Here is a 22,799-nt window from a genome sequence, read left to right as displayed (position 1 = left end):
TTCCCGCGGTCGGCGGCCTTCCTGGGCTATTGGTACCTTCATGTAGAGCTGCCGCTGGGCTCGCACTGCCTGCTGCTGAGAAAGTGATTGCTTTTGCTGATATGACTTGCAATAACGACTGCGCGAAACGCCGCTATCTCGTTAGGGGTGCTACGGCAGACACCCTCTCGAGCACCCCGAAGACTTCTTGAGCCCTCGGCTGTGATGGGTTCCAGGCTGACAAAAGAACTGTCGTGTGTGCATTCGCGGACGAGAGAAAGTCTGAGGCAAGTTCGAGTGAACAAGGATGGACTCCTCGGGTCCGTCGTTTCCGTAGTGTAGCGGTCATCACGTCTGCTTCACACGCAGAAGGTCCCCGGTTCGATCCCGGGCGGGAACAGTATTTTCCTGCCTATGTCGTATTGTCCTCCAATGAGCCACGTCGTGTGTGGATCTGCTGCATGTCCCTTCGTTTTGCAAGTACCACATTTATTGAATTTTTTAGTTACGATGGCAACATCACTACAAGTTGTCTGTGAAGTAAGGTGCACACAAGCAGTTTCCGTGGTGTAGCGGTTATCACGTCTGCCTAACACGCAGAAGGTCCCTGGTTCGATCCCGGGCGGAAACACTTTTCCAACACTTTAAGCAAGACGTACTAACATGCATCTGCTACCATCTGTACCCGAAACCTTCGTAATCGCCTTCACGCGTCGGACCCGAGTGCCAATTGCTCACATCGAATAAGAAATTCATTTGATATTGACTTCGAGCTTTTTGCGCTGACTCAGCCACTGACGTGCGATCAGTTTGAACAAAACGCTAGGGCTCGTCCGGGATTTGAACCCGGGACCTCCTGCACCCTAAGCAGGAATCATACCCCTAGACCAACGAGCCCTGTGACACAGCGAATGCCAAATATTCCAGTCCTTCGATGTCGTCCAGGGTGCCCTGGAAGTCTCGTGTACGCTGGCGGGATGGGGGCGGCGCGAATTCCCGCGGTCGGCGGCCTTCCTGGGCTATTGGTACCTTCATGTAGAGCTGCCGCTGGGCTCGCACTGCCTGCTGCTGAGAAAGTGATTGCTTTTGCTGATATGACTTGCAATAACGACTGCGCGAAACGCCGCTATCTCGTTAGGGGTGCTACGGCAGACACCCTCTCGAGCACCCCGAAGACTTCTTGAGCCCTCGGCTGTGATGGGTTCCAGGCTGACAAAAGAACTGTCGTGTGTGCATTCGCGGACGAGAGAAAGTCTGAGGCAAGTTCGAGTGAACAAGGATGGACTCCTCGGGTCCGTCGTTTCCGTAGTGTAGCGGTCATCACGTCTGCTTCACACGCAGAAGGTCCCCGGTTCGATCCCGGGCGGGAACAGTATTTTCCTGCCTATGTCGTATTGTCCTCCAATGAGCCACGTCGTGTGTGGATCTGCTGCATGTCCCTTCGTTTTGCAAGTACCACATTTATTGAATTTTTTAGTTACGATGGCAACATCACTACAAGTTGTCTGTGAAGTAAGGTGCACACAAGCAGTTTCCGTGGTGTAGCGGTTATCACGTCTGCCTAACACGCAGAAGGTCCCTGGTTCGATCCCGGGCGGAAACACTTTTCCAACACTTTAAGCAAGACGTACTAACATGCATCTGCTACCATCTGTACCCGAAACCTTCGTAATCGCCTTCACGCGTCGGACCCGAGTGCCAATTGCTCACATCGAATAAGAAATTCATTTGATATTGACTTCGAGCTTTTTGCGCTGACTCAGCCACTGACGTGCGATCAGTTTGAACAAAACGCTAGGGCTCGTCCGGGATTTGAACCCGGGACCTCCTGCACCCTAAGCAGGAATCATACCCCTAGACCAACGAGCCCTGTGACACGGCGAATGCCAAATATTCCAGTCCCTCGATGTCGTCCAGGGTGCCCTGGAAGTCTCGTGTACGCTGGCAGGATGGGGGCGGCGCGAATTCCCGCGGTCGGCGGCCTTCCTGGGCTATTGGTACCTTCATGTAGAGCTGCCGCTGTGCTCGCACTGCCTGCTGCTGAGAAAGTGATTGCTTTTGCTGATATGACTTGCAATAACGACTGCGCGAAACGCCGCTATCTCGTTAGGGGTGCTACGGCAGACACCCTCTCGAGCACCCCGAAGACTTCTTGAGCCCTCGGCTGTGATGGGTTCCAGGCTGACAAAAGAACTGTCGTGTGTGCATTCGCGGACGAGAGAAAGTCTGAGGCAAGTTCGAGTGAACAAGGATGGACTCCTCGGGTCCGTCGTTTCCGTAGTGTAGCGGTCATCACGTCTGCTTCACACGCAGAAGGTCCCCGGTTCGATCCCGGGCGGGAACAGTATTTTCCTGCCTATGTCGTATTGTCCTCCAATGAGCCACGTCGTGTGTGGATCTGCTGCATGTCCCTTCGTTTTGCAAGTACCACATTTATTGAATTTTTTAGTTACGATGGCAACATCACTACAAGTTGTCTGTGAAGTAAGGTGCACACAAGCAGTTTCCGTGGTGTAGCGGTTATCACGTCTGCCTAACACGCAGAAGGTCCCTGGTTCGATCCCGGGCGGAAACACTTTTCCAACACTTTAAGCAAGACGTACTAACATGCATCTGCTACCATCTGTACCCGAAACCTTCGTAATCGCCTTCACGCGTCGGACCCGAGTGCCAATTGCTCACATCGAATAAGAAATTCATTTGATATTGACTTCGAGCTTTTTGCGCTGACTCAGCCACTGACGTGCGATCAGTTTGAACAAAACGCTAGGGCTCGTCCGGGATTTGAACCCGGGACCTCCTGCACCCTAAGCAGGAATCATACCCCTAGACCAACGAGCCCTGTGACACGGCGAATGCCAAATATTCCAGTCCCTCGATGTCGTCCAGGGTGCCCTGGAAGTCTCGTGTACGCTGGCAGGATGGGGGCGGCGCGAATTCCCGCGGTCGGCGGCCTTCCTGGGCTATTGGTACCTTCATGTAGAGCTGCCGCTGTGCTCGCACTGCCTGCTGCTGAGAAAGTGATTGCTTTTGCTGATATGACTTGCAATAACGACTGCGCGAAACGCCGCTATCTCGTTAGGGGTGCTACGGCAGACACCCTCTCGAGCACCCCGAAGACTTCTTGAGCCCTCGGCTGTGATGGGTTCCAGGCTGACAAAAGAACTGTCGTGTGTGCATTCGCGGACGAGAGAAAGTCTGAGGCAACTTCGAGTGAACAAGGATGGACTCCTCGGGTCCGTCGTTTCCGTAGTGTAGCGGTTATCACGTCTGCTTCACACGCAGAAGGTCCCCGGTTCGATCCCGGGCGGGAACAGTGTTTTCCTGCCTATGTCGTATTGTCCTCCAATGAGCCACGTCGTGTGTGGATCTGCTGCATGTCCCTTCGTTTTGCAAGTACCACATTTATTGAATTTTTTAGTTACGATGGCAACATCACTACAAGTTGTCTGTGAAGTAAGGTGCACACAAGCAGTTTCCGTGGTGTAGCGGTTATCACGTCTGCGTAACACGCAGAAGGTCCCCGGTTCGATCCCGGGCGGAAACACTTTTCCAACACTTTAAGCAAGACGTACTAACATGCATCTGCTACCATCTGTACCCGAAACCTTCGTAATCGCCTTCACGCGTCGGACCCGAGTGCCAATTGCTCACATCGAATAAGAAATTCATTTGATATTGACGGCGAGCTTTTTGCGCTGACTCAGCCACTGACGTGCGATCAGTTTGCACAAAACGCTAGGGCTCGTCCGGGATTTGAACCCGGGACCTCCTGCACCCTAAGCAGGAATCATACCCCTAGACCAACGAGCCCTGTGACACGGCGAATGCCAAATATTCCAGTCCTTCGATGTCGTCCAGGGTGCCCTGGAAGTCTCGTGTACGCTGGCGGGATGGGGGCGGCGCGAATTCCCGCGGTCGGCGGCCTTCCTGGGCTATTGGTACCTTCATGTAGAGCTGCCGCTGGGCTCGCACTGCCTGCTGCTGAGAAAGTGATTGCTTTTGCTGATATGACTTGCAATAACGACTGCGCGAAACGCCGCTATCTCGTTAGGGGTGCTACGGCAGACACCCTCTCGAGCACCCCGAAGACTTCTTGAGCCCTCGGCTGTGATGGGTTCCAGGCTGACAAAAGAACTGTCGTGTGTGCATTCGCGGACGAGAGAAAGTCTGAGGCAAGTTCGAGTGAACAAGGATGGACTCCTCGGGTCCGTCGTTTCCGTAGTGTAGCGGTCATCACGTCTGCTTCACACGCAGAAGGTCCCCGGTTCGATCCCGGGCGGGAACAGTATTTTCCTGCCTATGTCGTATTGTCCTCCAATGAGCCACGTCGTGTGTGGATCTGCTGCATGTCCCTTCGTTTTGCAAGTACCACATTTATTGAATTTTTTAGTTACGATGGCAACATCACTACAAGTTGTCTGTGAAGTAAGGTGCACACAAGCAGTTTCCGTGGTGTAGCGGTTATCACGTCTGCCTAACACGCAGAAGGTCCCTGGTTCGATCCCGGGCGGAAACACTTTTCCAACACTTTAAGCAAGACGTACTAACATGCATCTGCTACCATCTGTACCCGAAACCTTCGTAATCGCCTTCACGCGTCGGACCCGAGTGCCAATTGCTCACATCGAATAAGAAATTCATTTGATATTGACTTCGAGCTTTTTGCGCTGACTCAGCCACTGACGTGCGATCAGTTTGAACAAAACGCTAGGGCTCGTCCGGGATTTGAACCCGGGACCTCCTGCACCCTAAGCAGGAATCAGACCCCTAGACCAACGAGCCCTGTGACACAGCGAATGCCAAATATTCCAGTCCTTCGATGTCGTCCAGGGTGCCCTGGAAGTCTCGTGTACGCTGGCGGGATGGGGGCGGCGCGAATTCCCGCGGTCGGCGGCCTTCCTGGGCTATTGGTACCTTCATGTAGAGCTGCCGCTGGGCTCGCACTGCCTGCTGCTGAGAAAGTGATCGCTTTTGCTGATATGACTTGCAATAACGACTGCGCGAAACGCCGCTATCTCGTTAGGGGTGCTACGGCAGACACCCTCTCGAGCACCCCGAAGACTTCTTGAGCCCTCGGCTGTGATGGGTTCCAGGCTGACAAAAGAACTGTCGTGTGTGCATTCGCGGACGAGAGAAAGTCTGAGGCAACTTCGAGTGAACAAGGATGGACTCCTCGGGTCCGTCGTTTCCGTAGTGTAGCGGTTATCACGTCTGCTTCACACGCAGAAGGTCCCCGGTTCGATCCCGGGCGGGAACAGTGTTTTCCTGCCTATGTCGTATTGTCCTCCAATGAGCCACGTCGTGTGTGGATCTGCTGCATGTCCCTTCGTTTTGCAAGTACCACATTTATTGAATTTTTTAGTTACGATGGCAACATCACTACAAGTTGTCTGTGAAGTAAGGTGCACACAAGCAGTTTCCGTGGTGTAGCGGTTATCACGTCTGCGTAACACGCAGAAGGTACCCGGTTCGATCCCGGGCGGAAACACTTTTCCAACACTTTAAGCAAGACGTACTAACATGCATCTGCTACCATCTGTACCCGAAACCTTCGTAATCGCCTTCACGCGTCGGACCCGAGTGCCAATTGCTCACATCGAATAAGAAATTCATTTGATATTGACGGCGAGCTTTTTGCGCTGACTCAGCCACTGACGTGCGATCAGTTTGCACAAAACGCTAGGGCTCGTCCGGGATTTGAACCCGGGACCTCCTGCACCCTAAGCAGGAATCATACCCCTAGACCAACGAGCCCTGTGACACGGCGAATGCCAAATATTCCAGTCCTTCGATGTCGTCCAGGGTGCCCTGGAAGTCTCGTGTACGCTGGCGGGATGGGGGCGGCGCGAATTCCCGCGGTCGGCGGCCTTCCTGGGCTATTGGTACCTTCATGTAGAGCTGCCGCTGGGCTCGCACTGCCTGCTGCTGAGAAAGTGATTGCTTTTGCTGATATGACTTGCAATAACGACTGCGCGAAACGCCGCTATCTCGTTAGGGGTGCTACGGCAGACACCCTCTCGAGCACCCCGAAGACTTCTTGAGCCCTCGGCTGTGATGGGTTCCAGGCTGACAAAAGAACTGTCGTGTGTGCATTCGCGGACGAGAGAAAGTCTGAGGCAAGTTCGAGTGAACAAGGATGGACTCCTCGGGTCCGTCGTTTCCGTAGTGTAGCGGTCATCACGTCTGCTTCACACGCAGAAGGTCCCCGGTTCGATCCCGGGCGGGAACAGTATTTTCCTGCCTATGTCGTATTGTCCTCCAATGAGCCACGTCGTGTGTGGATCTGCTGCATGTCCCTTCGTTTTGCAAGTACCACATTTATTGAATTTTTTAGTTACGATGGCAACATCACTACAAGTTGTCTGTGAAGTAAGGTGCACACAAGCAGTTTCCGTGGTGTAGCGGTTATCACGTCTGCCTAACACGCAGAAGGTCCCTGGTTCGATCCCGGGCGGAAACACTTTTCCAACACTTTAAGCAAGACGTACTAACATGCATCTGCTACCATCTGTACCCGAAACCTTCGTAATCGCCTTCACGCGTCGGACCCGAGTGCCAATTGCTCACATCGAATAAGAAATTCATTTGATATTGACGGCGAGCTTTTTGCGCTGACTCAGCCACTGACGTGCGATCAGTTTGCACAAAACGCTAGGGCTCGTCCGGGATTTGAACCCGGGACCTCCTGCACCCTAAGCAGGAATCATACCCCTAGACCAACGAGCCCTGTGACACGGCGAATGCCAAATATTCCAGTCCTTCGATGTCGTCCAGGGTGCCCTGGAAGTCTCGTGTACGCTGGCGGGATGGGGGCGGCGCGAATTCCCGCGGTCGGCGGCCTTCCTGGGCTATTGGTACCTTCATGTAGAGCTGCCGCTGGGCTCGCACTGCCTGCTGCTGAGAAAGTGATTGCTTTTGCTGATATGACTTGCAATAACGACTGCGCGAAACGCCGCTATCTCGTTAGGGGTGCTACGGCAGACACCCTCTCGAGCACCCCGAAGACTTCTTGAGCCCTCGGCTGTGATGGGTTCCAGGCTGACAAAAGAACTGTCGTGTGTGCATTCGCGGACGAGAGAAAGTCTGAGGCAACTTCGAGTGAACAAGGATGGACTCCTCGGGTCCGTCGTTTCCGTAGTGTAGCGGTTATCACGTCTGCTTCACACGCAGAAGGTCCCCGGTTCGATCCCGGGCGGGAACAGTGTTTTCCTGCCTATGTCGTATTGTCCTCCAATGAGCCACGTCGTGTGTGGATCTGCTGCATGTCCCTTCGTTTTGCAAGTACCACATTTATTGAATTTTTTAGTTACGATGGCAACATCACTACAAGTTGTCTGTGAAGTAAGGTGCACACAAGCAGTTTCCGTGGTGTAGCGGTTATCACGTCTGCGTAACACGCAGAAGGTACCCGGTTCGATCCCGGGCGGAAACACTTTTCCAACACTTTAAGCAAGACGTACTAACATGCATCTGCTACCATCTGTACCCGAAACCTTCGTAATCGCCTTCACGCGTCGGACCCGAGTGCCAATTGCTCACATCGAATAAGAAATTCATTTGATATTGACGGCGAGCTTTTTGCGCTGACTCAGCCACTGACGTGCGATCAGTTTGCACAAAACGCTAGGGCTCGTCCGGGATTTGAACCCGGGACCTCCTGCACCCTAAGCAGGAATCATACCCCTAGACCAACGAGCCCTGTGACACGGCGAATGCCAAATATTCCAGTCCTTCGATGTCGTCCAGGGTGCCCTGGAAGTCTCGTGTACGCTGGCGGGATGGGGGCGGCGCGAATTCCCGCGGTCGGCGGCCTTCCTGGGCTATTGGTACCTTCATGTAGAGCTGCCGCTGGGCTCGCACTGCCTGCTGCTGAGAAAGTGATTGCTTTTGCTGATATGACTTGCAATAACGACTGCGCGAAACGCCGCTATCTCGTTAGGGGTGCTACGGCAGACACCCTCTCGAGCACCCCGAAGACTTCTTGAGCCCTCGGCTGTGATGGGTTCCAGGCTGACAAAAGAACTGTCGTGTGTGCATTCGCGGACGAGAGAAAGTCTGAGGCAAGTTCGAGTGAACAAGGATGGACTCCTCGGGTCCGTCGTTTCCGTAGTGTAGCGGTCATCACGTCTGCTTCACACGCAGAAGGTCCCCGGTTCGATCCCGGGCGGGAACAGTATTTTCCTGCCTATGTCGTATTGTCCTCCAATGAGCCACGTCGTGTGTGGATCTGCTGCATGTCCCTTCGTTTTGCAAGTACCACATTTATTGAATTTTTTAGTTACGATGGCAACATCACTACAAGTTGTCTGTGAAGTAAGGTGCACACAAGCAGTTTCCGTGGTGTAGCGGTTATCACGTCTGCCTAACACGCAGAAGGTCCCTGGTTCGATCCCGGGCGGAAACACTTTTCCAACACTTTAAGCAAGACGTACTAACATGCATCTGCTACCATCTGTACCCGAAACCTTCGTAATCGCCTTCACGCGTCGGACCCGAGTGCCAATTGCTCACATCGAATAAGAAATTCATTTGATATTGACGGCGAGCTTTTTGCGCTGACTCAGCCACTGACGTGCGATCAGTTTGCACAAAACGCTAGGGCTCGTCCGGGATTTGAACCCGGGACCTCCTGCACCCTAAGCAGGAATCATACCCCTAGACCAACGAGCCCTGTGACACGGCGAATGCCAAATATTCCAGTCCTTCGATGTCGTCCAGGGTGCCCTGGAAGTCTCGTGTACGCTGGCGGGATGGGGGCGGCGCGAATTCCCGCGGTCGGCGGCCTTCCTGGGCTATTGGTACCTTCATGTAGAGCTGCCGCTGGGCTCGCACTGCCTGCTGCTGAGAAAGTGATTGCTTTTGCTGATATGACTTGCAATAACGACTGCGCGAAACGCCGCTATCTCGTTAGGGGTGCTACGGCAGACACCCTCTCGAGCACCCCGAAGACTTCTTGAGCCCTCGGCTGTGATGGGTTCCAGGCTGACAAAAGAACTGTCGTGTGTGCATTCGCGGACGAGAGAAAGTCTGAGGCAAGTTCGAGTGAACAAGGATGGACTCCTCGGGTCCGTCGTTTCCGTAGTGTAGCGGTCATCACGTCTGCTTCACACGCAGAAGGTCCCCGGTTCGATCCCGGGCGGGAACAGTATTTTCCTGCCTATGTCGTATTGTCCTCCAATGAGCCACGTCGTGTGTGGATCTGCTGCATGTCCCTTCGTTTTGCAAGTACCACATTTATTGAATTTTTTAGTTACGATGGCAACATCACTACAAGTTGTCTGTGAAGTAAGGTGCACACAAGCAGTTTCCGTGGTGTAGCGGTTATCACGTCTGCCTAACACGCAGAAGGTCCCTGGTTCGATCCCGGGCGGAAACACTTTTCCAACACTTTAAGCAAGACGTACTAACATGCATCTGCTACCATCTGTACCCGAAACCTTCGTAATCGCCTTCACGCGTCGGACCCGAGTGCCAATTGCTCACATCGAATAAGAAATTCATTTGATATTGACTTCGAGCTTTTTGCGCTGACTCAGCCACTGACGTGCGATCAGTTTGAACAAAACGCTAGGGCTCGTCCGGGATTTGAACCCGGGACCTCCTGCACCCTAAGCAGGAATCAGACCCCTAGACCAACGAGCCCTGTGACACAGCGAATGCCAAATATTCCAGTCCTTCGATGTCGTCCAGGGTGCCCTGGAAGTCTCGTGTACGCTGGCGGGATGGGGGCGGCGCGAATTCCCGCGGTCGGCGGCCTTCCTGGGCTATTGGTACCTTCATGTAGAGCTGCCGCTGGGCTCGCACTGCCTGCTGCTGAGAAAGTGATCGCTTTTGCTGATATGACTTGCAATAACGACTGCGCGAAACGCCGCTATCTCGTTAGGGGTGCTACGGCAGACACCCTCTCGAGCACCCCGAAGACTTCTTGAGCCCTCGGCTGTGATGGGTTCCAGGCTGACAAAAGAACTGTCGTGTGTGCATTCGCGGACGAGAGAAAGTCTGAGGCAACTTCGAGTGAACAAGGATGGACTCCTCGGGTCCGTCGTTTCCGTAGTGTAGCGGTTATCACGTCTGCTTCACACGCAGAAGGTCCCCGGTTCGATCCCGGGCGGGAACAGTGTTTTCCTGCCTATGTCGTATTGTCCTCCAATGAGCCACGTCGTGTGTGGATCTGCTGCATGTCCCTTCGTTTTGCAAGTACCACATTTATTGAATTTTTTAGTTACGATGGCAACATCACTACAAGTTGTCTGTGAAGTAAGGTGCACACAAGCAGTTTCCGTGGTGTAGCGGTTATCACGTCTGCGTAACACGCAGAAGGTACCCGGTTCGATCCCGGGCGGAAACACTTTTCCAACACTTTAAGCAAGACGTACTAACATGCATCTGCTACCATCTGTACCCGAAACCTTCGTAATCGCCTTCACGCGTCGGACCCGAGTGCCAATTGCTCACATCGAATAAGAAATTCATTTGATATTGACGGCGAGCTTTTTGCGCTGACTCAGCCACTGACGTGCGATCAGTTTGCACAAAACGCTAGGGCTCGTCCGGGATTTGAACCCGGGACCTCCTGCACCCTAAGCAGGAATCATACCCCTAGACCAACGAGCCCTGTGACACGGCGAATGCCAAATATTCCAGTCCTTCGATGTCGTCCAGGGTGCCCTGGAAGTCTCGTGTACGCTGGCGGGATGGGGGCGGCGCGAATTCCCGCGGTCGGCGGCCTTCCTGGGCTATTGGTACCTTCATGTAGAGCTGCCGCTGGGCTCGCACTGCCTGCTGCTGAGAAAGTGATTGCTTTTGCTGATATGACTTGCAATAACGACTGCGCGAAACGCCGCTATCTCGTTAGGGGTGCTACGGCAGACACCCTCTCGAGCACCCCGAAGACTTCTTGAGCCCTCGGCTGTGATGGGTTCCAGGCTGACAAAAGAACTGTCGTGTGTGCATTCGCGGACGAGAGAAAGTCTGAGGCAAGTTCGAGTGAACAAGGATGGACTCCTCGGGTCCGTCGTTTCCGTAGTGTAGCGGTCATCACGTCTGCTTCACACGCAGAAGGTCCCCGGTTCGATCCCGGGCGGGAACAGTATTTTCCTGCCTATGTCGTATTGTCCTCCAATGAGCCACGTCGTGTGTGGATCTGCTGCATGTCCCTTCGTTTTGCAAGTACCACATTTATTGAATTTTTTAGTTACGATGGCAACATCACTACAAGTTGTCTGTGAAGTAAGGTGCACACAAGCAGTTTCCGTGGTGTAGCGGTTATCACGTCTGCCTAACACGCAGAAGGTCCCTGGTTCGATCCCGGGCGGAAACACTTTTCCAACACTTTAAGCAAGACGTACTAACATGCATCTGCTACCATCTGTACCCGAAACCTTCGTAATCGCCTTCACGCGTCGGACCCGAGTGCCAATTGCTCACATCGAATAAGAAATTCATTTGATATTGACGGCGAGCTTTTTGCGCTGACTCAGCCACTGACGTGCGATCAGTTTGCACAAAACGCTAGGGCTCGTCCGGGATTTGAACCCGGGACCTCCTGCACCCTAAGCAGGAATCATACCCCTAGACCAACGAGCCCTGTGACACGGCGAATGCCAAATATTCCAGTCCTTCGATGTCGTCCAGGGTGCCCTGGAAGTCTCGTGTACGCTGGCGGGATGGGGGCGGCGCGAATTCCCGCGGTCGGCGGCCTTCCTGGGCTATTGGTACCTTCATGTAGAGCTGCCGCTGGGCTCGCACTGCCTGCTGCTGAGAAAGTGATTGCTTTTGCTGATATGACTTGCAATAACGACTGCGCGAAACGCCGCTATCTCGTTAGGGGTGCTACGGCAGACACCCTCTCGAGCACCCCGAAGACTTCTTGAGCCCTCGGCTGTGATGGGTTCCAGGCTGACAAAAGAACTGTCGTGTGTGCATTCGCGGACGAGAGAAAGTCTGAGGCAACTTCGAGTGAACAAGGATGGACTCCTCGGGTCCGTCGTTTCCGTAGTGTAGCGGTTATCACGTCTGCTTCACACGCAGAAGGTCCCCGGTTCGATCCCGGGCGGGAACAGTGTTTTCCTGCCTATGTCGTATTGTCCTCCAATGAGCCACGTCGTGTGTGGATCTGCTGCATGTCCCTTCGTTTTGCAAGTACCACATTTATTGAATTTTTTAGTTACGATGGCAACATCACTACAAGTTGTCTGTGAAGTAAGGTGCACACAAGCAGTTTCCGTGGTGTAGCGGTTATCACGTCTGCGTAACACGCAGAAGGTACCCGGTTCGATCCCGGGCGGAAACACTTTTCCAACACTTTAAGCAAGACGTACTAACATGCATCTGCTACCATCTGTACCCGAAACCTTCGTAATCGCCTTCACGCGTCGGACCCGAGTGCCAATTGCTCACATCGAATAAGAAATTCATTTGATATTGACGGCGAGCTTTTTGCGCTGACTCAGCCACTGACGTGCGATCAGTTTGCACAAAACGCTAGGGCTCGTCCGGGATTTGAACCCGGGACCTCCTGCACCCTAAGCAGGAATCATACCCCTAGACCAACGAGCCCTGTGACACGGCGAATGCCAAATATTCCAGTCCTTCGATGTCGTCCAGGGTGCCCTGGAAGTCTCGTGTACGCTGGCGGGATGGGGGCGGCGCGAATTCCCGCGGTCGGCGGCCTTCCTGGGCTATTGGTACCTTCATGTAGAGCTGCCGCTGGGCTCGCACTGCCTGCTGCTGAGAAAGTGATTGCTTTTGCTGATATGACTTGCAATAACGACTGCGCGAAACGCCGCTATCTCGTTAGGGGTGCTACGGCAGACACCCTCTCGAGCACCCCGAAGACTTCTTGAGCCCTCGGCTGTGATGGGTTCCAGGCTGACAAAAGAACTGTCGTGTGTGCATTCGCGGACGAGAGAAAGTCTGAGGCAAGTTCGAGTGAACAAGGATGGACTCCTCGGGTCCGTCGTTTCCGTAGTGTAGCGGTCATCACGTCTGCTTCACACGCAGAAGGTCCCCGGTTCGATCCCGGGCGGGAACAGTATTTTCCTGCCTATGTCGTATTGTCCTCCAATGAGCCACGTCGTGTGTGGATCTGCTGCATGTCCCTTCGTTTTGCAAGTACCACATTTATTGAATTTTTTAGTTACGATGGCAACATCACTACAAGTTGTCTGTGAAGTAAGGTGCACACAAGCAGTTTCCGTGGTGTAGCGGTTATCACGTCTGCCTAACACGCAGAAGGTCCCTGGTTCGATCCCGGGCGGAAACACTTTTCCAACACTTTAAGCAAGACGTACTAACATGCATCTGCTACCATCTGTACCCGAAACCTTCGTAATCGCCTTCACGCGTCGGACCCGAGTGCCAATTGCTCACATCGAATAAGAAATTCATTTGATATTGACGGCGAGCTTTTTGCGCTGACTCAGCCACTGACGTGCGATCAGTTTGCACAAAACGCTAGGGCTCGTCCGGGATTTGAACCCGGGACCTCCTGCACCCTAAGCAGGAATCATACCCCTAGACCAACGAGCCCTGTGACACGGCGAATGCCAAATATTCCAGTCCTTCGATGTCGTCCAGGGTGCCCTGGAAGTCTCGTGTACGCTGGCGGGATGGGGGCGGCGCGAATTCCCGCGGTCGGCGGCCTTCCTGGGCTATTGGTACCTTCATGTAGAGCTGCCGCTGGGCTCGCACTGCCTGCTGCTGAGAAAGTGATTGCTTTTGCTGATATGACTTGCAATAACGACTGCGCGAAACGCCGCTATCTCGTTAGGGGTGCTACGGCAGACACCCTCTCGAGCACCCCGAAGACTTCTTGAGCCCTCGGCTGTGATGGGTTCCAGGCTGACAAAAGAACTGTCGTGTGTGCATTCGCGGACGAGAGAAAGTCTGAGGCAAGTTCGAGTGAACAAGGATGGACTCCTCGGGTCCGTCGTTTCCGTAGTGTAGCGGTCATCACGTCTGCTTCACACGCAGAAGGTCCCCGGTTCGATCCCGGGCGGGAACAGTATTTTCCTGCCTATGTCGTATTGTCCTCCAATGAGCCACGTCGTGTGTGGATCTGCTGCATGTCCCTTCGTTTTGCAAGTACCACATTTATTGAATTTTTTAGTTACGATGGCAACATCACTACAAGTTGTCTGTGAAGTAAGGTGCACACAAGCAGTTTCCGTGGTGTAGCGGTTATCACGTCTGCCTAACACGCAGAAGGTCCCTGGTTCGATCCCGGGCGGAAACACTTTTCCAACACTTTAAGCAAGACGTACTAACATGCATCTGCTACCATCTGTACCCGAAACCTTCGTAATCGCCTTCACGCGTCGGACCCGAGTGCCAATTGCTCACATCGAATAAGAAATTCATTTGATATTGACTTCGAGCTTTTTGCGCTGACTCAGCCACTGACGTGCGATCAGTTTGAACAAAACGCTAGGGCTCGTCCGGGATTTGAACCCGGGACCTCCTGCACCCTAAGCAGGAATCATACCCCTAGACCAACGAGCCCTGTGACACAGCGAATGCCAAATATTCCAGTCCTTCGATGTCGTCCAGGGTGCCCTGGAAGTCTCGTGTACGCTGGCGGGATGGGGGCGGCGCGAATTCCCGCGGTCGGCGGCCTTCCTGGGCTATTGGTACCTTCATGTAGAGCTGCCGCTGGGCTCGCACTGCCTGCTGCTGAGAAAGTGATTGCTTTTGCTGATATGACTTGCAATAACGACTGCGCGAAACGCCGCTATCTCGTTAGGGGTGCTACGGCAGACACCCTCTCGAGCACCCCGAAGACTTCTTGAGCCCTCGGCTGTGATGGGTTCCAGGCTGACAAAAGAACTGTCGTGTGTGCATTCGCGGACGAGAGAAAGTCTGAGGCAACTTCGAGTGAACAAGGATGGACTCCTCGGGTCCGTCGTTTCCGTAGTGTAGCGGTTATCACGTCTGCTTCACACGCAGAAGGTCCCCGGTTCGATCCCGGGCGGGAACAGTGTTTTCCTGCCTATGTCGTATTGTCCTCCAATGAGCCACGTCGTGTGTGGATCTGCTGCATGTCCCTTCGTTTTGCAAGTACCACATTTATTGAATTTTTTAGTTACGATGGCAACATCACTACAAGTTGTCTGTGAAGTAAGGTGCACACAAGCAGTTTCCGTGGTGTAGCGGTTATCACGTCTGCGTAACACGCAGAAGGTACCCGGTTCGATCCCGGGCGGAAACACTTTTCCAACACTTTAAGCAAGACGTACTAACATGCATCTGCTACCATCTGTACCCGAAACCTTCGTAATCGCCTTCACGCGTCGGACCCGAGTGCCAATTGCTCACATCGAATAAGAAATTCATTTGATATTGACGGCGAGCTTTTTGCGCTGACTCAGCCACTGACGTGCGATCAGTTTGCACAAAACGCTAGGGCTCGTCCGGGATTTGAACCCGGGACCTCCTGCACCCTAAGCAGGAATCATACCCCTAGACCAACGAGCCCTGTGACACGGCGAATGCCAAATATTCCAGTCCTTCGATGTCGTCCAGGGTGCCCTGGAAGTCTCGTGTACGCTGGCGGGATGGGGGCGGCGCGAATTCCCGCGGTCGGCGGCCTTCCTGGGCTATTGGTACCTTCATGTAGAGCTGCCGCTGGGCTCGCACTGCCTGCTGCTGAGAAAGTGATTGCTTTTGCTGATATGACTTGCAATAACGACTGCGCGAAACGCCGCTATCTCGTTAGGGGTGCTACGGCAGACACCCTCTCGAGCACCCCGAAGACTTCTTGAGCCCTCGGCTGTGATGGGTTCCAGGCTGACAAAAGAACTGTCGTGTGTGCATTCGCGGACGAGAGAAAGTCTGAGGCAAGTTCGAGTGAACAAGGATGGACTCCTCGGGTCCGTCGTTTCCGTAGTGTAGCGGTTATCACGTCTGCTTCACACGCAGAAGGTCCCCGGTTCGATCCCGGGCGGGAACAGTATTTTCCTGCCTATGTCGTATTGTCCTCCAATGAGCCACGTCGTGTGTGGATCTGCTGCATGTCCCTTCGTTTTGCAAGTACCACATTTATTGAATTTTTTTAGTTACGATGGCAACATCACTACAAGTTGTCTGTGAAGTAACGTGCACACAAGCAGTTTCCGTGGTGTAGCGGTTATCACGTCTGCCTAACACGCAGAAAGTCCCCGGTTCGATCCCGGGCGGAAACACTTTTCCAACACTTTAAGCAAGACGAACTAACATGCATCTGCTACCACCTGTACCCGAAACCTTCGTAATCGCCTTCACGCGTCGGACCCGAGTGCCAATTGCTCACATCGAATAAGAAATTCATTTGATATTGACGGCGAGCTTTTTGCGCTGACTCAGCCACTGACGTGCGATCAGTTTGCACAAAACGCTAGGGCTCGTCCGGGATTTGAACCCGGGACCTCCTGCACCCTAAGCAGGAATCATACCCCTAGACCAACGAGCCCTGTGACACGGCGAATGCCAAATATTCCAGTCCTTCGATGTCGACCAAAGTGCCCTGGAAGTCTCGTGTACGCTGGCGGGATGGGGGCGGCGCGAATTCCCGCGGTCGGCGGCCTTCCTGGGCTGTTGGTACCTTCATGTAGAGCTGCCGCTGGGCTCGCACTGCCTGCTGCTGAGAAAGTGATTGCTTTTGCTGATATGACTTGCAATAACGACTGCGCGAAACGCCGCTATCTCGTTAGGGGTGCTACGGCAGACACCCTCTCGAGCACCCCGAAGACTTCTTGAGCCCTCGGCTGTGATGGGTTCCAGGCTGACAAAAGAACTGTCGTGTGTGCATTCGCGGACGAGAGAAAGTCTGAGGCAAGTTCGAGTGAACAAGGATGGACTCCTCGGGTCCGTCGTTTCCGTAGTGTAGCGGTCATCACGTCTGCTTCACACGCAGAAGGTCCCCGGTTCGATACCGGGCGGGAACAGTATTTTCCTGCCTATGTCGTATTGTCCTCCAATGAGCCACGTCGTGTGTGGATCTGCTGCAAGTCCCTTCGTTTTGCAAGTACCACATTTATTGAATTTTTTAGTTACGATGGCAACATCACTACAAGTTGTCTGTGAAGTAAGGTGCACACAAGCAGTTTCCGTGGTGTAGCGGTTATCACGTCTGCCTAACACGCAGAAGGTCCCTGGTTCGATCCCGGGCGGAAACACTTTTCCAACACTTTAAGCAAGACGTACTAACATGCATCTGCTACCATCTGTACCCGAAACCTTCGTAATCGCCTTCACGCGTCGGACCCGAGTGCCAATTGCTCACATCGAATAAGAAATTCATTTGATATTGACGGCGAGCTTTTTGCGCTGACTCAGCCACTGACGTGCGATCAGTTTGAACAAAACGCTAGGGCTCGTCCGGGATTTGAACCCGGGACCTCCTGCACCCTAAGCAGGAATCATACCCCTAGACCAACGAGCCCTGTGACACGGCGAATGCCAAATATTCCAGTCCTTCGATGTCGTCCAGGGTGCCCTGGAAGTCTCGTGTACGCTGGCGGGATGGGGGCGGCGCGAATTCCCGCGGTCGGCGGCCTTCCTGGGCTATTGGTACCTTCATGTAGAGCTGCCGCTGGGCTCGCACTGCCTGCTGCTGAGAAAGTGATTGCTTTTGCTGATATGACTTGCAATAACGACTGCGCGAAACGCCGCTATCTCGTTAGGGGTGCTACGGCAGACACCCTCTCGAGCACCCCGAAGACTTCTTGAGCCCTTGGCTGTGATGGGTTCCAGGCTGACAAAAGAACTGTCGTGTGTGCATTCGCGGACGAGAGAAAGTCTGAGGCAAGTTCGAGTGAACAAGGATGGACTCCTCGGGTCCGTCGTTTCCGTAGTGTAGCGGTTATCACGTCTGCTTCACACGCAGAAGGTCCCCGGTTCGATCCCGGGCGGGAACAGTATTTTCCTGCCTATGTCGTATTGTCCTCCAATGAGCCACGTCGTGTGTGGATCTGCTGCATGTCCCTTCGTTTTGCAAGTACCACATTTATTGAATTTTTTTAGTTACGATGGCAACATCACTACAAGTTGTCTGTGAAGTAAGGTGCACACAAGCAGTTTCCGTGGTATAGCGGTTATCACGTCTGCCTAACACGCAGAAAGTCCCCGGTTCGATCCCGGGCGGAAACACTTTTCCAACACTTTAAGCAAGACGTACTAACATGCATCTGCTACCACCTGTACCCGAAACCTTCGTAATCGCCTTCACGCGTCGGACCCGAGTGCCAATTGCTCACATCGAATAAGAAATTCATTTGATATTGACGGCGAGCTTTTTGCGCTGACTCAGCCACTGACGTGCGATCAGTTTGCACAAAACGCTAGGGCTCGTCCGGGATTTGAACCCGGGACCTCCTGCACCCTAAGCAGGAATCATACCCCTAGACCAACGAGCCCTGTGACACGGCGAATGCCAAATATTCCAGTCCTTCGATGTCGACCAAAGTGCCCTGGAAGTCTCGTGTACGCTGGCGGGATGGGGGCGGCGCGAATTCCCGCGGTCGGCGGCCTTCCTGGGCTGTTGGTACCTTCATGTAGAGCTGCCGCTGGGCTCGCACTGCCTGCTGCTGAGAAAGTGATTGCTTTTGCTGATATGACTTGCAATAACGACTGCGCGAAACGCCGCTATCTCGTTAGGGGTGCTACGGCAGACACCCTCTCGAGCACCCCGAAGACTTCTTGAGCCCTCGGCTGTGATGGGTTCCAGGCTGACAAAAGAACTGTCGTGTGTGCATTCGCGGACGAGAGAAAGTCTGAGGCAAGTTCGAGTGAACAAGGATCTCCTCGGGTCCGTCGTTTCCGTAGTGTAGCGGTTATCACGTCTGCTTCACACGCAGAAGGTCCCCGGTTCGATCCCGGGCGGGAACAGTATTTTCCTGCCTATGTCGTATTGTCCTCCAATGAGCTACGTCGTGTGTGGATCTGCTGCATGTCCCTTCGTTTTGCAAGTACCACATTTATTGAATTTTTTAGTTACGATGGCAACATCACTACAAGTTGTCTGTGAAGTAAGGTGCACACAAGCAGTTTCCGTGGTGTAGCGGTTATCACGTCTGCCTAACACGCAGAAGGTCCCCGGTTTGATCCCGGGCGGAAACACTTTTTCATCACTTTCAGCAAGACGTACTAACATGCATCTGCTACCATCTGTACCCGAAACCTTCGTAATCGCCTTCACGCGTCGGACCCGAGTGCCAATTGCTCACATCGAATAAGAAATTCGTTTGATATTGACGGCGAGCTTTTTGCGCTGACTCAGCCACTGACGTGCGATCAGTTTGCACAAAACGCTAGGGCTCGTCCGGGATTTGAACCCGGGACCTCCTGCACCCTAAGCAGGAATCATACCCCTAGACCAACGAGCCCTGTGACACGGCGAATGCCAAATATTCCAGTCCCTCGATGTCGTCCAGGGTGCCCTGGAAGTCTCGTGTACGCTGGCGGGATGGGGGCGGCGCGAATTCCCGCGGTCGGCGGCCTTCCTGGGCTATTGGTACCTTCATGTAGAGCTGCCGCTGGGCTCGCACTGCCTGCTGCTGAGAAAGTGATCGCTTTTGCTGATATGACTTGCAATAACGACTGCGCGAAACGCCGCTATCTCGTTAGGGGTGCTACGGCAGACACCCTCTCGAGCAACCCGAAGACTTCTTGAGCCCTCGGCTGTGATGGGTTCCAGGCTGACAAAAGAACTGTCGTGTGTGCATTCGCGGACGAGAGAAAGTCTGAGGCAAGTTCGAGTGAACAAGGATGGACTCCTCGGGTCCGTCGTTTCCGTAGTGGAGCGGTTATCACGTCTGCTTCACACGCAGAAGGTCCCCGGTTCGATCCCGGGCGGGAACAGTATTTTCCTGCCTATGTCGTATTGTCCTCCAATGAGCCACGTCGTGTGTGGATCTGCTGCATGTCCCTTCGTTTTGCAAGTACCACATTTATTGAATTTTTTTAGTTACGATGGCAACATCACTACAAGTTGTCTGTGAAGTAAGGTGCACACAAGCAGTTTCCGTGGTATAGCGGTTATCACGTCTGCCTAACACGCAGAAAGTCCCCGGTTCGATCCCGGGCGGAAACACTTTTCCAACACTTTAAGCAAGACGTACTAACATGCATCTGCTACCACCTGTACCCGAAACCTTCGTAATCGCCTTCACGCGTCGGACCCGAGTGCCAATTGCTCACATCGAATAAGAAATTCATTTGATATTGACGGCGAGCTTTTTGCGCTGACTCAGCCACTGACGTGCGATCAGTTTGCACAAAACGCTAGGGCTCGTCCGGGATTTGAACCCGGGACCTCCTGCACCCTAAGCAGGAATCATACCCCTAGACCAACGAGCCCTGTGACACGGCGAATGCCAAATATTCCAGTCCTTCGATGTCGACCAAAGTGCCCTGGAAGTCTCGTGTACGCTGGCGGGATGGGGGCGGCGCGAATTCCCGCGGTCGGCGGCCTTCCTGGGCTGTTGGTACCTTCATGTAGAGCTGCCGCTGGGCTCGCACTGCCTGCTGCTGAGAAAGTGATTGCTTTTGCTGATATGACTTGCAATAACGACTGCGCGAAACGCCGCTATCTCGTTAGGGGTGCTACGGCAGACACCCTCTCGAGCACCCCGAAGACTTCTTGAGCCCTCGGCTGTGATGGGTTCCAGGCTGACAAAAGAACTGTCGTGTGTGCATTCGCGGACGAGAGAAAGTCTGAGGCAAGTTCGAGTGAACAAGGATCTCCTCGGGTCCGTCGTTTCCGTAGTGTAGCGGTTATCACGTCTGCTTCACACGCAGAAGGTCCCCGGTTCGATCCCGGGCGGGAACAGTATTTTCCTGCCTATGTCGTATTGTCCTCCAATGAGCCACGTCGTGTGTGGATCTGCTGCATGTCCCTTCGTTTTGCAAGTACCACATTTATTGAATTTTTTAGTTACGATGGCAACATCACTACAAGTTGTCTGTGAAGTAAGGTGCACACAAGCAGTTTCCGTGGTGTAGCGGTTATCACGTCTGCCTAACACGCAGAAGGTCCCCGGTTTGATCCCGGGCGGAAACACTTTTTCATCACTTTCAGCAAGACGTACTAACATGCATCTGCTACCATCTGTACCCGAAACCTTCGTAATCGCCTTCACGCGTCGGACCCGAGTGCCAATTGCTCACATCGAATAAGAAATTCATTTGATATTGACGGCGAGCTTTTTGCGCTGACTCAGCCACTGACGTGCGATCAGTTTGCACAAAACGCTAGGGCTCGTCCGGGATTTGAACCCGGGACCTCCTGCACCCTAAGCAGGAATCATACCCCTAGACCAACGAGCCCTGTGACACGGCGAATGCCAAATATTCCAGTCCCTCGATGTCGTCCAGGGTGCCCTGGAAGTCTCGTGTACGCTGGCGGGATGGGGGCGGCGCGAATTCCCGCGGTCGGCGGCCTTCCTGGGCTATTGGTACCTTCATGTAGAGCTGCCGCTGGGCTCGCACTGCCTGCTGCTGAGAAAGTGATTGCTTTTGCTGATATGACTTGCAATAACGACTGCGCGAAACGCCGCTATCTCGTTAGGGGTGCTGCGGCAGACACCCTCTCGAGCACCCCGAAGACTTCTTGAGCCCTTGGCTGTGATGGGTTCCAGGCTGACAAAAGAACTGTCGTGTGTGCATTCGCGGACGAGAGAAAGTCTGAGGCAAGTTCGAGTGAACAAGGATGGACTCCTCGGGTCCGTCGTTTCCGTAGTGTAGCGGTCATCACGTCTGCTTCACACGCAGAAGGTCCCCGGTTCGATCCCGGGCGGGAACAGTATTTTCCTGCCTATGTCGTATTGTCCTCCAATGAGCCACGTCGTGTGTGGATCTGCTGCATGTCCCTTCGTTTTGCAAGTACCACATTTATTGAATTTTTTTAGTTACGATGGCAACATCACTACAAGTTGTCTGTGAAGTAAGGTGCACACAAGCAGTTTCCGTGGTGTAGCGGTTATCACGTCTGCCTAACACGCAGAAGGTCCCCGGTTCGATCCCGGGCGGAAACACTTTTCCAACACTTTAAGCAAGACGTACTAACATGCATCTGCTACCATCTGTACCCGAAACCTTCGTAATCGCCTTCACGCGTCGGACCCGAGTGCCAATTGCTCACATCGAATAAGAAATTCATTTGATATTGACGGCGAGCTTTTTGCGCTGACTCAGCCACTGACGTGCGATCAGTTTGCACAAAACGCTAGGGCTCTTCCGGGATTTGAACCCTGGACCTCCTGCACCCTAAGCAGGAATCATACCCCTAGACCAACGAGCCCTGTGACACGGCGAATGCCAAATATTCCAGTCCCTCGATGTCGTCCAGGGTGCCCTGGAAGTCTCGTGTACGCTGGCAGGATGGGGGCGGCGCGAATTCCCGCGGTCGGCGGCCTTCCTGGGCTATTGGTACCTTCATGTAGAGCTGCCGCTGTGCTCGCACTGCCTGCTGCTGAGAAAGTGATTGCTTTTGCTGATATGACTTGCAATAACGACTGCGCGAAACGCCGCTATCTCGTTAGGGGTGCTACGGCAGACACCCTCTCGAGCACCCCGAAGACTTCTTGAGCCCTCGGCTGTGATGGGTTCCAGGCTGACAAAAGAACTGTCGTGTGTGCATTCGCGGACGAGAGAAAGTCTGAGGCAAGTTCGAGTGAACAAGGATGGACTCCTCGGGTCCGTCGTTTCCGTAGTGTAGCGGTTATCACGTCTGCTTCACGCGCAGAAGATCCCCGGTTCGATCCCGGGCGGGAACAGTATTTTCCTGCCTATGTCGTATTGTCCTCCAATGAGCCACGTCGTGTGTGGATCTGCTGCATGTC

General features: G+C 53.6%; 69 non-coding genes across 69 annotated transcripts; 47 read left to right on the top strand and 22 right to left on the bottom strand.

Moving 5' to 3' along the window:
- The first annotated feature begins 306 nt into the window (after nucleotides 1–306).
- On the top strand, nucleotides 307–379 carry Trnav-cac (transfer RNA valine (anticodon CAC)). Its single transcript has one exon. It is a non-coding gene; the product is annotated as a tRNA-Val (tRNA).
- A 158-nt stretch (nucleotides 380–537) lies between these two features.
- On the top strand, nucleotides 538–610 carry Trnav-aac (transfer RNA valine (anticodon AAC)). The gene has a single exon. It is a non-coding gene; the product is annotated as a tRNA-Val (tRNA).
- Nucleotides 611–804: 194 nt separating this feature from the next.
- Trnap-agg (transfer RNA proline (anticodon AGG)) lies at nucleotides 805–876 on the bottom strand. The gene has a single exon. It is a non-coding gene; the product is annotated as a tRNA-Pro (tRNA).
- A 402-nt stretch (nucleotides 877–1,278) lies between these two features.
- Trnav-cac (transfer RNA valine (anticodon CAC)) lies at nucleotides 1,279–1,351 on the top strand. The gene has a single exon. It is a non-coding gene; the product is annotated as a tRNA-Val (tRNA).
- Nucleotides 1,352–1,509: 158 nt separating this feature from the next.
- Nucleotides 1,510–1,582, top strand: Trnav-aac (transfer RNA valine (anticodon AAC)). Its single transcript has one exon. It is a non-coding gene; the product is annotated as a tRNA-Val (tRNA).
- Nucleotides 1,583–1,776: 194 nt separating this feature from the next.
- Nucleotides 1,777–1,848, bottom strand: Trnap-agg (transfer RNA proline (anticodon AGG)). Its single transcript has one exon. It is a non-coding gene; the product is annotated as a tRNA-Pro (tRNA).
- A 402-nt stretch (nucleotides 1,849–2,250) lies between these two features.
- On the top strand, nucleotides 2,251–2,323 carry Trnav-cac (transfer RNA valine (anticodon CAC)). The gene has a single exon. It is a non-coding gene; the product is annotated as a tRNA-Val (tRNA).
- Nucleotides 2,324–2,481: 158 nt separating this feature from the next.
- On the top strand, nucleotides 2,482–2,554 carry Trnav-aac (transfer RNA valine (anticodon AAC)). The gene has a single exon. It is a non-coding gene; the product is annotated as a tRNA-Val (tRNA).
- Nucleotides 2,555–2,748: 194 nt separating this feature from the next.
- Nucleotides 2,749–2,820, bottom strand: Trnap-agg (transfer RNA proline (anticodon AGG)). The gene has a single exon. It is a non-coding gene; the product is annotated as a tRNA-Pro (tRNA).
- A 402-nt stretch (nucleotides 2,821–3,222) lies between these two features.
- Nucleotides 3,223–3,295, top strand: Trnav-cac (transfer RNA valine (anticodon CAC)). Its single transcript has one exon. It is a non-coding gene; the product is annotated as a tRNA-Val (tRNA).
- A 158-nt stretch (nucleotides 3,296–3,453) lies between these two features.
- Trnav-aac (transfer RNA valine (anticodon AAC)) lies at nucleotides 3,454–3,526 on the top strand. Its single transcript has one exon. It is a non-coding gene; the product is annotated as a tRNA-Val (tRNA).
- A 194-nt stretch (nucleotides 3,527–3,720) lies between these two features.
- Nucleotides 3,721–3,792, bottom strand: Trnap-agg (transfer RNA proline (anticodon AGG)). The gene has a single exon. It is a non-coding gene; the product is annotated as a tRNA-Pro (tRNA).
- Nucleotides 3,793–4,194: 402 nt separating this feature from the next.
- On the top strand, nucleotides 4,195–4,267 carry Trnav-cac (transfer RNA valine (anticodon CAC)). Its single transcript has one exon. It is a non-coding gene; the product is annotated as a tRNA-Val (tRNA).
- A 158-nt stretch (nucleotides 4,268–4,425) lies between these two features.
- Nucleotides 4,426–4,498, top strand: Trnav-aac (transfer RNA valine (anticodon AAC)). Its single transcript has one exon. It is a non-coding gene; the product is annotated as a tRNA-Val (tRNA).
- A 194-nt stretch (nucleotides 4,499–4,692) lies between these two features.
- Trnap-agg (transfer RNA proline (anticodon AGG)) lies at nucleotides 4,693–4,764 on the bottom strand. Its single transcript has one exon. It is a non-coding gene; the product is annotated as a tRNA-Pro (tRNA).
- Nucleotides 4,765–5,166: 402 nt separating this feature from the next.
- On the top strand, nucleotides 5,167–5,239 carry Trnav-cac (transfer RNA valine (anticodon CAC)). Its single transcript has one exon. It is a non-coding gene; the product is annotated as a tRNA-Val (tRNA).
- A 158-nt stretch (nucleotides 5,240–5,397) lies between these two features.
- Trnav-aac (transfer RNA valine (anticodon AAC)) lies at nucleotides 5,398–5,470 on the top strand. The gene has a single exon. It is a non-coding gene; the product is annotated as a tRNA-Val (tRNA).
- Nucleotides 5,471–5,664: 194 nt separating this feature from the next.
- Nucleotides 5,665–5,736, bottom strand: Trnap-agg (transfer RNA proline (anticodon AGG)). The gene has a single exon. It is a non-coding gene; the product is annotated as a tRNA-Pro (tRNA).
- Nucleotides 5,737–6,138: 402 nt separating this feature from the next.
- Trnav-cac (transfer RNA valine (anticodon CAC)) lies at nucleotides 6,139–6,211 on the top strand. Its single transcript has one exon. It is a non-coding gene; the product is annotated as a tRNA-Val (tRNA).
- Nucleotides 6,212–6,369: 158 nt separating this feature from the next.
- Trnav-aac (transfer RNA valine (anticodon AAC)) lies at nucleotides 6,370–6,442 on the top strand. The gene has a single exon. It is a non-coding gene; the product is annotated as a tRNA-Val (tRNA).
- Nucleotides 6,443–6,636: 194 nt separating this feature from the next.
- Trnap-agg (transfer RNA proline (anticodon AGG)) lies at nucleotides 6,637–6,708 on the bottom strand. The gene has a single exon. It is a non-coding gene; the product is annotated as a tRNA-Pro (tRNA).
- A 402-nt stretch (nucleotides 6,709–7,110) lies between these two features.
- Trnav-cac (transfer RNA valine (anticodon CAC)) lies at nucleotides 7,111–7,183 on the top strand. The gene has a single exon. It is a non-coding gene; the product is annotated as a tRNA-Val (tRNA).
- Nucleotides 7,184–7,341: 158 nt separating this feature from the next.
- Trnav-aac (transfer RNA valine (anticodon AAC)) lies at nucleotides 7,342–7,414 on the top strand. Its single transcript has one exon. It is a non-coding gene; the product is annotated as a tRNA-Val (tRNA).
- Nucleotides 7,415–7,608: 194 nt separating this feature from the next.
- Trnap-agg (transfer RNA proline (anticodon AGG)) lies at nucleotides 7,609–7,680 on the bottom strand. Its single transcript has one exon. It is a non-coding gene; the product is annotated as a tRNA-Pro (tRNA).
- A 402-nt stretch (nucleotides 7,681–8,082) lies between these two features.
- Trnav-cac (transfer RNA valine (anticodon CAC)) lies at nucleotides 8,083–8,155 on the top strand. The gene has a single exon. It is a non-coding gene; the product is annotated as a tRNA-Val (tRNA).
- A 158-nt stretch (nucleotides 8,156–8,313) lies between these two features.
- On the top strand, nucleotides 8,314–8,386 carry Trnav-aac (transfer RNA valine (anticodon AAC)). The gene has a single exon. It is a non-coding gene; the product is annotated as a tRNA-Val (tRNA).
- Nucleotides 8,387–8,580: 194 nt separating this feature from the next.
- On the bottom strand, nucleotides 8,581–8,652 carry Trnap-agg (transfer RNA proline (anticodon AGG)). Its single transcript has one exon. It is a non-coding gene; the product is annotated as a tRNA-Pro (tRNA).
- A 402-nt stretch (nucleotides 8,653–9,054) lies between these two features.
- Trnav-cac (transfer RNA valine (anticodon CAC)) lies at nucleotides 9,055–9,127 on the top strand. Its single transcript has one exon. It is a non-coding gene; the product is annotated as a tRNA-Val (tRNA).
- A 158-nt stretch (nucleotides 9,128–9,285) lies between these two features.
- Nucleotides 9,286–9,358, top strand: Trnav-aac (transfer RNA valine (anticodon AAC)). The gene has a single exon. It is a non-coding gene; the product is annotated as a tRNA-Val (tRNA).
- A 194-nt stretch (nucleotides 9,359–9,552) lies between these two features.
- Nucleotides 9,553–9,624, bottom strand: Trnap-agg (transfer RNA proline (anticodon AGG)). Its single transcript has one exon. It is a non-coding gene; the product is annotated as a tRNA-Pro (tRNA).
- Nucleotides 9,625–10,026: 402 nt separating this feature from the next.
- On the top strand, nucleotides 10,027–10,099 carry Trnav-cac (transfer RNA valine (anticodon CAC)). Its single transcript has one exon. It is a non-coding gene; the product is annotated as a tRNA-Val (tRNA).
- A 158-nt stretch (nucleotides 10,100–10,257) lies between these two features.
- On the top strand, nucleotides 10,258–10,330 carry Trnav-aac (transfer RNA valine (anticodon AAC)). The gene has a single exon. It is a non-coding gene; the product is annotated as a tRNA-Val (tRNA).
- A 194-nt stretch (nucleotides 10,331–10,524) lies between these two features.
- Trnap-agg (transfer RNA proline (anticodon AGG)) lies at nucleotides 10,525–10,596 on the bottom strand. Its single transcript has one exon. It is a non-coding gene; the product is annotated as a tRNA-Pro (tRNA).
- Nucleotides 10,597–10,998: 402 nt separating this feature from the next.
- On the top strand, nucleotides 10,999–11,071 carry Trnav-cac (transfer RNA valine (anticodon CAC)). The gene has a single exon. It is a non-coding gene; the product is annotated as a tRNA-Val (tRNA).
- Nucleotides 11,072–11,229: 158 nt separating this feature from the next.
- Trnav-aac (transfer RNA valine (anticodon AAC)) lies at nucleotides 11,230–11,302 on the top strand. The gene has a single exon. It is a non-coding gene; the product is annotated as a tRNA-Val (tRNA).
- A 194-nt stretch (nucleotides 11,303–11,496) lies between these two features.
- Trnap-agg (transfer RNA proline (anticodon AGG)) lies at nucleotides 11,497–11,568 on the bottom strand. The gene has a single exon. It is a non-coding gene; the product is annotated as a tRNA-Pro (tRNA).
- Nucleotides 11,569–11,970: 402 nt separating this feature from the next.
- Nucleotides 11,971–12,043, top strand: Trnav-cac (transfer RNA valine (anticodon CAC)). The gene has a single exon. It is a non-coding gene; the product is annotated as a tRNA-Val (tRNA).
- A 158-nt stretch (nucleotides 12,044–12,201) lies between these two features.
- On the top strand, nucleotides 12,202–12,274 carry Trnav-aac (transfer RNA valine (anticodon AAC)). Its single transcript has one exon. It is a non-coding gene; the product is annotated as a tRNA-Val (tRNA).
- Nucleotides 12,275–12,468: 194 nt separating this feature from the next.
- Nucleotides 12,469–12,540, bottom strand: Trnap-agg (transfer RNA proline (anticodon AGG)). The gene has a single exon. It is a non-coding gene; the product is annotated as a tRNA-Pro (tRNA).
- Nucleotides 12,541–12,942: 402 nt separating this feature from the next.
- On the top strand, nucleotides 12,943–13,015 carry Trnav-cac (transfer RNA valine (anticodon CAC)). The gene has a single exon. It is a non-coding gene; the product is annotated as a tRNA-Val (tRNA).
- Nucleotides 13,016–13,173: 158 nt separating this feature from the next.
- Trnav-aac (transfer RNA valine (anticodon AAC)) lies at nucleotides 13,174–13,246 on the top strand. Its single transcript has one exon. It is a non-coding gene; the product is annotated as a tRNA-Val (tRNA).
- A 194-nt stretch (nucleotides 13,247–13,440) lies between these two features.
- Trnap-agg (transfer RNA proline (anticodon AGG)) lies at nucleotides 13,441–13,512 on the bottom strand. The gene has a single exon. It is a non-coding gene; the product is annotated as a tRNA-Pro (tRNA).
- A 402-nt stretch (nucleotides 13,513–13,914) lies between these two features.
- Trnav-cac (transfer RNA valine (anticodon CAC)) lies at nucleotides 13,915–13,987 on the top strand. Its single transcript has one exon. It is a non-coding gene; the product is annotated as a tRNA-Val (tRNA).
- A 158-nt stretch (nucleotides 13,988–14,145) lies between these two features.
- Nucleotides 14,146–14,218, top strand: Trnav-aac (transfer RNA valine (anticodon AAC)). The gene has a single exon. It is a non-coding gene; the product is annotated as a tRNA-Val (tRNA).
- A 194-nt stretch (nucleotides 14,219–14,412) lies between these two features.
- On the bottom strand, nucleotides 14,413–14,484 carry Trnap-agg (transfer RNA proline (anticodon AGG)). The gene has a single exon. It is a non-coding gene; the product is annotated as a tRNA-Pro (tRNA).
- A 402-nt stretch (nucleotides 14,485–14,886) lies between these two features.
- Nucleotides 14,887–14,959, top strand: Trnav-cac (transfer RNA valine (anticodon CAC)). Its single transcript has one exon. It is a non-coding gene; the product is annotated as a tRNA-Val (tRNA).
- A 158-nt stretch (nucleotides 14,960–15,117) lies between these two features.
- Nucleotides 15,118–15,190, top strand: Trnav-aac (transfer RNA valine (anticodon AAC)). Its single transcript has one exon. It is a non-coding gene; the product is annotated as a tRNA-Val (tRNA).
- Nucleotides 15,191–15,384: 194 nt separating this feature from the next.
- Trnap-agg (transfer RNA proline (anticodon AGG)) lies at nucleotides 15,385–15,456 on the bottom strand. The gene has a single exon. It is a non-coding gene; the product is annotated as a tRNA-Pro (tRNA).
- Nucleotides 15,457–15,858: 402 nt separating this feature from the next.
- On the top strand, nucleotides 15,859–15,931 carry Trnav-cac (transfer RNA valine (anticodon CAC)). Its single transcript has one exon. It is a non-coding gene; the product is annotated as a tRNA-Val (tRNA).
- A 159-nt stretch (nucleotides 15,932–16,090) lies between these two features.
- Trnav-aac (transfer RNA valine (anticodon AAC)) lies at nucleotides 16,091–16,163 on the top strand. The gene has a single exon. It is a non-coding gene; the product is annotated as a tRNA-Val (tRNA).
- A 194-nt stretch (nucleotides 16,164–16,357) lies between these two features.
- Nucleotides 16,358–16,429, bottom strand: Trnap-agg (transfer RNA proline (anticodon AGG)). The gene has a single exon. It is a non-coding gene; the product is annotated as a tRNA-Pro (tRNA).
- A 402-nt stretch (nucleotides 16,430–16,831) lies between these two features.
- Nucleotides 16,832–16,904, top strand: Trnav-cac (transfer RNA valine (anticodon CAC)). The gene has a single exon. It is a non-coding gene; the product is annotated as a tRNA-Val (tRNA).
- Nucleotides 16,905–17,062: 158 nt separating this feature from the next.
- Nucleotides 17,063–17,135, top strand: Trnav-aac (transfer RNA valine (anticodon AAC)). The gene has a single exon. It is a non-coding gene; the product is annotated as a tRNA-Val (tRNA).
- A 194-nt stretch (nucleotides 17,136–17,329) lies between these two features.
- Trnap-agg (transfer RNA proline (anticodon AGG)) lies at nucleotides 17,330–17,401 on the bottom strand. The gene has a single exon. It is a non-coding gene; the product is annotated as a tRNA-Pro (tRNA).
- Nucleotides 17,402–17,803: 402 nt separating this feature from the next.
- Nucleotides 17,804–17,876, top strand: Trnav-cac (transfer RNA valine (anticodon CAC)). The gene has a single exon. It is a non-coding gene; the product is annotated as a tRNA-Val (tRNA).
- A 159-nt stretch (nucleotides 17,877–18,035) lies between these two features.
- Trnav-aac (transfer RNA valine (anticodon AAC)) lies at nucleotides 18,036–18,108 on the top strand. The gene has a single exon. It is a non-coding gene; the product is annotated as a tRNA-Val (tRNA).
- A 194-nt stretch (nucleotides 18,109–18,302) lies between these two features.
- On the bottom strand, nucleotides 18,303–18,374 carry Trnap-agg (transfer RNA proline (anticodon AGG)). The gene has a single exon. It is a non-coding gene; the product is annotated as a tRNA-Pro (tRNA).
- Nucleotides 18,375–18,773: 399 nt separating this feature from the next.
- Nucleotides 18,774–18,846, top strand: Trnav-cac (transfer RNA valine (anticodon CAC)). Its single transcript has one exon. It is a non-coding gene; the product is annotated as a tRNA-Val (tRNA).
- Nucleotides 18,847–19,004: 158 nt separating this feature from the next.
- Trnav-aac (transfer RNA valine (anticodon AAC)) lies at nucleotides 19,005–19,077 on the top strand. Its single transcript has one exon. It is a non-coding gene; the product is annotated as a tRNA-Val (tRNA).
- A 194-nt stretch (nucleotides 19,078–19,271) lies between these two features.
- On the bottom strand, nucleotides 19,272–19,343 carry Trnap-agg (transfer RNA proline (anticodon AGG)). Its single transcript has one exon. It is a non-coding gene; the product is annotated as a tRNA-Pro (tRNA).
- A 402-nt stretch (nucleotides 19,344–19,745) lies between these two features.
- Nucleotides 19,746–19,818, top strand: Trnav-cac (transfer RNA valine (anticodon CAC)). The gene has a single exon. It is a non-coding gene; the product is annotated as a tRNA-Val (tRNA).
- A 159-nt stretch (nucleotides 19,819–19,977) lies between these two features.
- On the top strand, nucleotides 19,978–20,050 carry Trnav-aac (transfer RNA valine (anticodon AAC)). The gene has a single exon. It is a non-coding gene; the product is annotated as a tRNA-Val (tRNA).
- Nucleotides 20,051–20,244: 194 nt separating this feature from the next.
- On the bottom strand, nucleotides 20,245–20,316 carry Trnap-agg (transfer RNA proline (anticodon AGG)). The gene has a single exon. It is a non-coding gene; the product is annotated as a tRNA-Pro (tRNA).
- A 399-nt stretch (nucleotides 20,317–20,715) lies between these two features.
- Trnav-cac (transfer RNA valine (anticodon CAC)) lies at nucleotides 20,716–20,788 on the top strand. The gene has a single exon. It is a non-coding gene; the product is annotated as a tRNA-Val (tRNA).
- Nucleotides 20,789–20,946: 158 nt separating this feature from the next.
- Trnav-aac (transfer RNA valine (anticodon AAC)) lies at nucleotides 20,947–21,019 on the top strand. The gene has a single exon. It is a non-coding gene; the product is annotated as a tRNA-Val (tRNA).
- A 194-nt stretch (nucleotides 21,020–21,213) lies between these two features.
- On the bottom strand, nucleotides 21,214–21,285 carry Trnap-agg (transfer RNA proline (anticodon AGG)). The gene has a single exon. It is a non-coding gene; the product is annotated as a tRNA-Pro (tRNA).
- A 402-nt stretch (nucleotides 21,286–21,687) lies between these two features.
- Trnav-cac (transfer RNA valine (anticodon CAC)) lies at nucleotides 21,688–21,760 on the top strand. Its single transcript has one exon. It is a non-coding gene; the product is annotated as a tRNA-Val (tRNA).
- A 159-nt stretch (nucleotides 21,761–21,919) lies between these two features.
- Nucleotides 21,920–21,992, top strand: Trnav-aac (transfer RNA valine (anticodon AAC)). Its single transcript has one exon. It is a non-coding gene; the product is annotated as a tRNA-Val (tRNA).
- Nucleotides 21,993–22,660: 668 nt separating this feature from the next.
- Trnav-cac (transfer RNA valine (anticodon CAC)) lies at nucleotides 22,661–22,733 on the top strand. Its single transcript has one exon. It is a non-coding gene; the product is annotated as a tRNA-Val (tRNA).
- The last annotated feature ends 66 nt before the right edge of the window (nucleotides 22,734–22,799 follow it).

This window comes from Schistocerca serialis, chromosome 2 (genome assembly GCF_023864345.2).
Source record: "Schistocerca serialis cubense isolate TAMUIC-IGC-003099 chromosome 2, iqSchSeri2.2, whole genome shotgun sequence".
Lineage (NCBI taxonomy): Eukaryota > Metazoa > Arthropoda > Insecta > Orthoptera > Acrididae > Schistocerca > Schistocerca serialis.
The sequence above is the reverse complement of the archived record's forward strand: the minus strand, read 5'-3'. Positions and strand labels throughout refer to the sequence as shown.